Raw genomic sequence first — 10,340 nt, 5'->3', positions numbered from 1 at the left:
AAATGCACACGCATTCAAATATTGTTAATTTTGCAATAAAGTGAGTAAATTATTTAATACAGATAAATTTCGATGAACGCGCATTTGTGCCTTCTTTGGCCTATGACATGAAATTCTCTTCCAGCAGAAGTAAAATTGTATCCAGGACCTCAGTCAAAGTGGCCAAACGCACAAACCACTACACAATAAGGCGGATTTATCCCCATTAGATTTTATTTTTCAAGATTTTTACTAGAGTAGTAATCGTGATGAAAACACTAACGTCCTGGACACTTGTCTACTTGTCGTCCAAGATTTTGATATACTTAAAGAGTAATGATTAAAAGGTAGATATAATAATAATAATCATATTATAATAATCATGGTTTATTAACAAAAAAATACAATTGCTTTATCTACTACATATACACTAATGTTATAGATTTCTCTGGATTATGTCTAGTCTGCCTAACTAGGTACAACCTGTTTTAAGGCAGACATTTTTATGCAAAAATAAACAATAAAATTTCTACCTACTAGTTAATTTATTTTACAGTTATACAATATTTAATTAATACTATTTATTATTTAAATTTGTTGCAACAGAGAGGGAATTTTTTTTTGAGAAAGGAATATGGGAGTCTAGGCATTTACAGGGCTTATGACCTGTCATTGGCTGGTTTAAGTGGCCTCTTTACACACTGTGTAACATTCACCATTCTGCCTATGTTTGAACAAACACATTTCCTCAACTTTTCCATCTGTTAACTTTTGTGAAGTAACAGAGCTGAAATCTTTATCATGTGGCTGAAACTCATCCGGCTTGACGAATTCACCTACTAGGCAACGCCTGAAAACAATTTTCTAATTTTGTATACTTCTTCTTTTACCAGGTAGTTAATTCAACAATGTTTTGAGTATGTCCAAATGCTTGCAGACTGCAGACTACAAGCAATTGGACATACTCAAAACATTGTTGAATACTATTTTGTATTTAAGAACGGTTTTGAGTAAATTTTCCGATTTTTCTCTACCGAAATCCAGAAACCAATTTTTTAGAAATTTAATTAATTGAATCCGGTTTTGCAATATTCGGGTAACATATTGAACACTTTGGGTTTGAATACCAGAAACCTGTTTATTAAAAGAAAAACCATTTATGTTTAAAGCATTAACGTTTTGGTCAAAAATTTCAATTAATGTCAGTAGGTATTAGTATATAATCACTTACTGACTTTTAACGTCTAACGGTTTAAAGACGTAGCAGATTCTTCGTCAGGATACTCATTACACGAACTTTTTTATTTAAAAATAAAACAGTAGTGAATTTTTTAACTTCCTAGCCCCTCCTTTTCCCAAACCCCTCCCGCCAATTCTCTAAACATACAACTCAATATTACTAACTTATTTTCTAGTGCATGTTCGGACACGGCGGTGTTTGTGTCTCGTTTAACTCTGCATGTAATTTATGTATTTTTTCGTAAATACTACGTTTACTACGGGGATGGTAAAGTTGAAAGTTTATTTTAGTATTTGCATGTTTATTTTTTTAGTAACGGACTTAGTCTATTCAAAAACTACAAACACAAACATTTATAATGCATACAGGCACAATTGAATAAAATACAATAAAGAAAATTAACGCTAGTACAAAAAAAATACAATGATAACTACCTCTAGACAATATCTGATCTATCTTAGTGATAGTTTAAATCTAGAAAGACTTACACAAAAAAAGTCGAGATCTTGTCTCGAGTTTACAATGCGACACAATCGGGACATTGGTGCAAGCAAGCCATAGTTTGTGCTGTGCTGATAAAGGAACAGCACATTTATATTTCGCAACCGGCGGATCGGAGCATTGAATGCCTCTTGTTCCAGTAACGATGCGATGGTACATTAATTAAGCCGTTCAGTAAATTAAACAAAAATATAGAGTCAATGTTATTTCTTCGTTTTTAAAGACGTGAGAATTTTAATATTGACTCCATTTCTGCGTAAGTGTAGTCTCCTCTCTCGAGGCCAATCATCCATGGTACTTTTCTTGGCAGACGATTTTAGTGTAGTGAGTGTCCTGACGAAGAGAAAAGTACGTCTCGAAACCTGAAGACATAAAAAGGCCGTAAGTGGTTATATAATATACTAATATTACTTGTAAATGTACAGTTCGTTTGTTCAGAACGGAGGAGCAACATAAAGGCATTGTTCAAAATTTCCTTTCAGTTATTTGATAATACAAATGAATCCTTATTGAGCCATTGGCATTGGCTCATTTTATACGATCGTAAATATACACACGGTACGATTTTATTACGTAGCGTAAATTATTCATATTAACGGTTTGGCATTTATTTCATTAATATTTTTATTTATTTGATGGTAAGGAAACGCATTCCACCAGTGCAACACGAGGCCAATAAATCTTTACTTGAATTTATTTTACAGGATTTTTCGAAATCGTGAAGAGTTTCACATTTTAATGTAAGTTTTTTTCAACCAAAAAAAAGGCAAATTAACCGGTTTGTCTTCCTTGATTCGAGGTTTATACCACGCTTTACCACAACTTGATTTTCATTTTCAAATATTGAGTTATTTAAAGTTCTTTGAAAATGGACCCCAACATTTAAATGCTAGTGTAAATCGTAAGAACGCAAATATACATTTTATATTTTAAAAAAATCCTACTTCTTCTTAGTATACTTTAAGACTGAAATATAGTAAACCTCTGCCTCGTGGTGCAATGGTCAGCGCGTTTGCCGACCATGCAAGAGTTCTCCGGTTTATTTCCTGACATGGTTGATATAATATATATATTTATTTAAATGGTGTTTTTACGCTTTAAATATTTCATAGTCCCTGGACTGGTACCTGAAACTTGAGACTGATCATCTTACCTTCATGTAAAAAAAATGATTAAGATACGCTGCGATTGGTGAGCCAATGCAGTGCCCTATGCGCCATTAGGTGCCAAAAGGGAATTATGACAATGATGATATTGAAAAAAAAAAAAGTAATGAAATTAATTCAAGAAGTATTTCTTCAAAAGTGTTCATTATTTCTGATGTGAAAAAGTAAAATCTAATACTTATTTTTCAACAAAAAGTTTGGATGTCAAAAACAACGACGCGACGGTGATTATTTCGACTGGGATATTTTTTTGCTGTCGAAAATATTTTTTATTTAAAGAAACATTTTTTTACATGTTTTAACATGTAATAATATAAATTGAGATAATAATAAAAATAATTAATAGTTTTTTTCCACTTTTATTTATAAAATAATTATAAATAAAAGTGTAAAAACAACTATAAAGTATTTTTATTATTATAATTAAAATGCAGTTCCACCAAGAAATGTCAGTAGAAAAACTCAATATATATATATTTTTTTTTACAGAGTCTTTATTCAATAAAATATACATTTTATTACAATATTAATACATAATAAAGAAAACAAAGTATTAAGATATATTTTGTCCCGATAAACTATTCAATAATAGTTGGTCATCGGGTGTTCAGACATTAGTTTTAATTAATAATCAAATAAGAAGAGTACAGACATAATACTGTATACGTATAAAATAATAAACATAAAAATAGTTTAAATATGTATTTTTTTTTAAAGTAAGAAAATAGAGTAAAATAATACAATTAATATTAAAGAATAGTAATTTACTTAAATATATTTTAAATATAAGAATAAAAAATAATAGACACATATAAATAGTGTGTGCTCATAAATGTAATCAAAACAAGATAAAAAATAAATTTAAAAAAGTAAAGTAAATCGAGAATTTCAATTCATATCTACAGAAAAAAAATAATAATAAGAAAATTAAAAGTACATATTAAAATTAAGATCTAAAAAATGTAAATGAAATAAGAAAGTAATAAAAGAAAAGAAAAGGTTAACCCAAGAAAATAATAAAAATGTATTCAATGAGGGATAAAAAAAAAAATATATACATATATAATAAAATAATAATAAATAAAAAAATAAATTATAAAATATATTACATAAATAATAAATCAATATAGGAACGTTTTATCTACTAACCACTAACGTAATAGAAACTTAATTTTATTTTTACTATGACATGTTTTCATGTCAAGTGGCAACAAATTAAATACTTTTGGAACAATATAATATAATCCAACGTACGTTGTCCATATTTATTAAATTGAGATAGTAAAAAATAAATAATTTCAATTTATGCAACTTTTTTCTAACTAAGCTACCTTGATGACGATGAATTCACTCTTTGAACGGCATATTAAACTCAAAACTGTAATTTTTTAGGGTTAGTAAACTGTTAGTATTAGTGTTAGGTTAAAGTTGCCTGAATGGCGACGATATGAAAGTCTAGCAGTGGCAAATGGTGATTTTATTTTTAGGTAAGCTTTAAAAAAATATCATATATTTGTACCTACATAGGAGGTAAATAATATAATGTAAGTAATATATACTATATATTGATATTTTTCTGTGGTTCTAGGTGATACAACAACTCTCATCCATGAAATCAACTCAAACTGTGTAACTTTGTGATTTATAATATTATAAAGATATATTTTCCATTACTTTAATACATAAGTCATTAAAAAATAAATAAAAAATACCACTATGAATTCAGTCGATATTAGGTATTCAATTTAAATGTCAACTGGCCGAATTGTTCTAGTAATTAATAGTGATAAAAACGGCCGCGTCGAGCGCTATATGTCCTGTAATATGACGCATGAAAGTAATTATGGTCTGATGTTAAAAGTACCATCTCAAAGAAAAATAGTCCTTAATTAATAATGTTTGAAATACTGTTTTCCAAATGAATAATCTTCAAATAATTTGTAAAATCTGCAAGTTTAATCTAGGAGAAAAAACCCGCACTGGAATTAAGACATTCAATATATATTAAACTTATTTGTATGAAAAAATAAGCTTTTCTTGGCTCACCGCAGGCGCTGAGTGCGCTTTATTAATATTTTTATTTATATTAGGATAAAAATACAAGCGGTGGAAATGATTAAAAATAAATGGTAATTATTTATTTGTTTTTCTGTAAATAAAGTTACAATAAAACATTATTATGGTTAGACAAATGTAATAGTAAGCTGAGCATAATCGCTTCAATACACGGTTCGCCCCTGAAGTCTAGGCACTAATGCGTGTACATTGTTTAAGACGTCATTGAGTGGTTTAAGTTGAAGTTAAAGAGCTGAAACCTTTATTGCTGCGTGTGAGATTCATCTGATTGAATTATTTCACCTACATACTTACTGGGCAACGCCTAAAAATATTTATCAATTTATAAAAACAAGTATAAACATGTTCTTGGACCAGGTGGATTCGTCAATAATGTTTTGAGTTAGTCCGACCTTTCCTTCATGTAACAGATTATTAAAACATGCTGTATCTTGTATATTAATGCGGCGCCCTATAATCCACGAGAGAGCTTTTTCAACCTTTATCACACCAGTGCTATATCCTTGTTCTAGTACGAGAGAACCCTTTCGATACCCATTCACCGCTGTAATTTTTAGTCTTCTCTTTCATAGTAATAGCTGCTCGATTGTGAAATAATGTATCCTTCAGAGACGCCGTTTCATCATTCATATTGAAATAACGAGTGAACTGTCACTATACGAATAATGAAGTTTTTATTTTCGTTTTTTTCTTTTCCTTCTTTAAAATATAAACAGAATGTGGATGTAACTTAGTAGACATTATAATAATAAATATGTACATCTCCCCCCCCCCCCCCTCCTTATCCTCTCTTTAAGCATTTTTGTCCTTATCCCGCCCAATTTACAGTAACTTAATGTTCTTAAAATTAATATTTAAAAAATCTTTGATTATTGAGTACTTGAAAATAACATTTTTATATGTATAAATTGTATGTATTTATTTGATATGTAATATATATTTTCTTTACTAACTTTGTATACTATGTGGAAATCTGTTATTAGTTCTGAGTTTATACACTATATCTGTTTGTTTACTAAAAATATGTATGTAGAACTGTTGATTTCCCTAATAAAATAAAATAAAATAAATAAAATAAAATATAGAATTCTCTAATCTGCCAAACTGCCATAAAGTTGTGCCAAATCGGGCAAACTGCCATAAAGTTTACGACTAACTTGTTTACCTGATCGTGCCATCCTAAATGCTTATGAATGATAATACCTAAGTTTTTGACTGAAGTCATGAATGGAATATCTGTACCATCAATTTTGAAAAGAGGAAGTGTGGAAAAATTCACTTTTTGATATTTTTATCTGATCATGCCACTGCTTTCTTTTGGGTCTCTAAGTCTCAATGATGAACAAAATTGAGGCCTTCAAACATTGGTTGTGCAAAAGAATGCTTCGAAACTCATGGACTGATCGTGTCTCCTATGAAGCGGTTTTAAGCATTATGAACCAAGACAGGGAGTTACTGACTTTGACTTCACTAAAATCAACAAATAGAAGAATTGAAGAAATATGGATGTTCATACATGGGCAAAATGGTTAATGTTGCACAGTGTGTAAAGTGGCTACTTAAACCAGCCAATAACAGGTCATAAGCTTTGTAAATGCCTAGACTTCCATATTCCCTTAATTAAGGTATTCTCCATCCCTGTTGTAATTTATTAATCTTAATGACTCCCGAGGGGGTGAAATCCAGTCTTTTTTGTCGACGAACATTTGGACAAACTCAAATATTGTAATGAAACCAACTGGTCCAAGAAGAAGTTTAAAATTGAATAATTGTTTTCAGGCGTTGCTTAGTATGTGAAATAACTCAGTCAGATGAATCCCCTCGCAACAATAAAGGTTTCAGCTCTTTGACATCACTAAAATCAACAAATGGAAGAATTGGAGAAATATGGATGTTCAAACATGGGCAAAATGGTGAATGTTGCACAGTGTGTAAAGTGGCCACTAAAACCAGCCAATGACAGGTCATAGGCCCTGTAAATGCCTAGACTTCCATATTCCCTTAGTTAAGGTATTCTCCATCCCTGTTGTAATATGTTTATTTTTTATTTTTATTCTTTCAGATATATTAAATTACACATTTTAACAAGTAAATTACGAACTTTTGAATTACTTCTACTATTACTTGTTAAACATGTTATTATCAACTTAATTTTTTTAACCTACTTACTCGTATAACTACTACCTATTTTTGTTTAAAACTTTATTATGTATTATACAAGCAAATTTGTATTGTATAAGCCCTATAGAATAAAAAAATAAATAATTGTGACAAAAAAAAATAGCCATTATAATATAGTTAGGAAGAAAGGGACTCGGTGGATTTAAATCAAACATTAACAGGATGTCTAGAAACAATGGGTTAAAAATTAAAATAATTCAAATGACTTACACAGTATTGTAGTCTCTTTATTCGTCCATTTTGACGGCTCGTCACTCGAAAAGCTTAGAGATCGGACATTACTAGATGCGTTCGCCATAGACAAAAATAAAGAGACGGATAGCATATTATATTATGTTTAATGTAACGAGCAGCGTTTGTGCACTAAATGTCATTCGTTACAATTAATTCATATGAACACAATTATTTTTTTTATATAAACGAAAATTCACTAAAAATATACACCATACTATGTATTTTTACCATGTATTTTCTCAAATCAAACAGTTTGTATATTATGGATAACTTATACAACGCCATTTTTATGACGAATGATTCAAGTTTTTATGACCAGTTTCGGGAAAGGGGTGGGTGCTTTCACTGTAATGTCGTAAACTTGCAATTTTATAATGTTCACAAATACTTATACACTGTACTTTTAGAAAACTTAATTGATATTTATTCACATACGCACATACCCTTAACCTTAGTTTCACACCTTAATACACACCCTCACACATACCAGGGGCGAATGCTCCTTATAATCGATTACATGCAGCTTACCATATTTTTTTGACATCGTAAGTAATGTTTTATAATACTGTAGTATTACTAGGAAAAAACACATCACCAAAAAATATATTACTTTTCTTGGGTAAGTAAATTTATATATTCCTTTATTCCATACAGCGACCAATTGCGACTCTATTGGCCATTATTACTGGATTACACGAGATTACTCTGCTCACTTAAAAATCACTAATTCAAATACGTCTTTAACCTAAAACTTTAGAATCTCGTTCGAAAAATTACACTTGCGATTACAGTAAAATCTTGCAGCTTTCATTAATACAATTTAGTCTTTCAATACTTTTTCATAAGGGCTAGTATTCTTTAAAATACATCAATATGACTAGCGACAGTCTAAGGGAGGTGACAATATACGCACTCGTTATGTGTGAGAAAGAGATAACGAATATATTTTGTATATCTTAACATGAAAGTTACAATAATAAGTAAGTAATTGACAGTAATTGATCATACTTATGTTTCGGTGGTTTGAAAGTAAATTTGCTTTAAAATAAATAAATATATTGATATTTTAATCGAAACGAATTGATATTTTAATCCATAATATAGTATAAATCCTTTAATGGGTTTTAAAAAAACAAATATTCGCTAATTGTTTTTTTATTGTAATTCGTTTTTGTGCATACGATGACAGTTGAATATTGTTGGTTATTCTTCAGTCTCCATTTAAACTTTTAAAATTTAGTTACAGTTATGATAAAAACGTTACTAGTGTAAAGTGTTAAAAATAAATATATATGAAGAATTATAATATGTATAACTTATGTCGTTTTGTGAATAATAATGTGATATAAAAGTCGATGAAACAATGATTCTTAAAACGTAATTTATGTTTTGTTTGGTGAACTATCGTACTCGGTAAGGTAAGGAATACTTTAAAATTATTTAATTATTATCATTTATTAAGAAATAGTGTTTTATTTCAAGACAAGTTATAATAGTCTGACTTAACCAAAGATGCACTGGTGCGCTAATGAATGATCCAGTTTATTAATTATTTTTTCGACGCTTGCCCCAAAACGCGAAATAGCCACGCGGTTGGGTCGTTGCTTTCTAATGATGAAGGCGGGGGTTCAAGTCCACAGGGGTTCCAATTTTTTTTTTGCAATTATGTTTTTTTAAATTGTATTTTTTAAATCAAATGTTTGTGCTACATTAAAAAATATTTTTACTGAAACTATTAGCCGCGAATTTTCATAGCTTACCAATTTAAAAACTCACCGCTCGCCACTGACACATACACACATACTCTCATTCTAAACATGTTTATGTTTATTTGTGGATATATATATATATATATAAATGTTTGGATAATTAATATAGCGCCATTTTTGTGAAAATCACTTCAAGGGCGCTGTACAATAAATAAATATCCCAGCACGTATTGCAGCTACAGAGCGCATGGACGGTTGGGATACTAGTTTCTCGTCTCCAATTATGATATATAACATATGTGATATAGAGGAGCTAGATAGCAGCACGTCTTGCAGCTACAGAGCGCATGGACAGTAAGAAATCTAGCCCCTATTTACATTTTTTTACTATTTATATAACAGGGAAGTTTAAAGTTTAGGTGATATTTTAAAAACGAAACAAAAAGCAAAATTATAATAATAGAAGTAAGATAACAACAAGTCTTGTAGCTACTGAGCGCATGGACGGTTAAAATTCTAAACCCCATTTACAAAATTTAGATATTTGATAGTTGACAACATTTAAAAAATATGATAAATATAATATGATAGCTAACATCACAAAAGTCTCGTAGCTTCAAAACGCATTGACAAGTGGAATTTCAACAACATAAGAATGATTTAAAAAAGGTAACAATTAAAATAATTTAAAAAAACACAATAATAATACATCGATCAAAGAACTAGTCACTGCCCACTAGAACATCAACTATCTTGTATGTTCAACAGACCATTTTGCAAATTGTAGAAATAACATTTTATTTGTTTTTAAAGTCACATAAGTAAAATCAGTGAGTGGAGATTGGCACTCAAAAAATGCTGAAAATACTATTTAATAATGGAAAAAATAACAATTCTTTAGCCACATTAACGCGTAATAAGATAATAAATATATTGGCATTCATAACTCTTTTTTTTAAATGGTATAATGAACATTCAAAAACTAGGGCAGCAATCTGTTATTAGCTTGTTTTATGTTTTTTTTTCTTTGTATCATTTACATCCACTGTATTACTGTTAATATCCGAAATATATATATATATATATATATATTTTATTTTTTCATTTATTGGGGATATCAGCAGTAAGACATGTAACAAAAAAATAACAAATAAAATATACAGAGAATAAAACCAATGACAGATATCCACAGAAATACACTAAATACACGTACAATACATACTAGTATGTTTGTGCGAGTTTAAGTGGGTAAGA

Source organism: Micrasema longulum, unplaced genomic scaffold (genome assembly GCF_059751315.1).
Source record: "Micrasema longulum isolate JH-2025_06_02 unplaced genomic scaffold, ASM5975131v1 h1tg002107l, whole genome shotgun sequence".
Taxonomy (NCBI): domain Eukaryota; kingdom Metazoa; phylum Arthropoda; class Insecta; order Trichoptera; family Brachycentridae; genus Micrasema; species Micrasema longulum.
The sequence above is the reverse complement of the archived record's forward strand: the minus strand, read 5'-3'. Positions refer to the sequence as shown.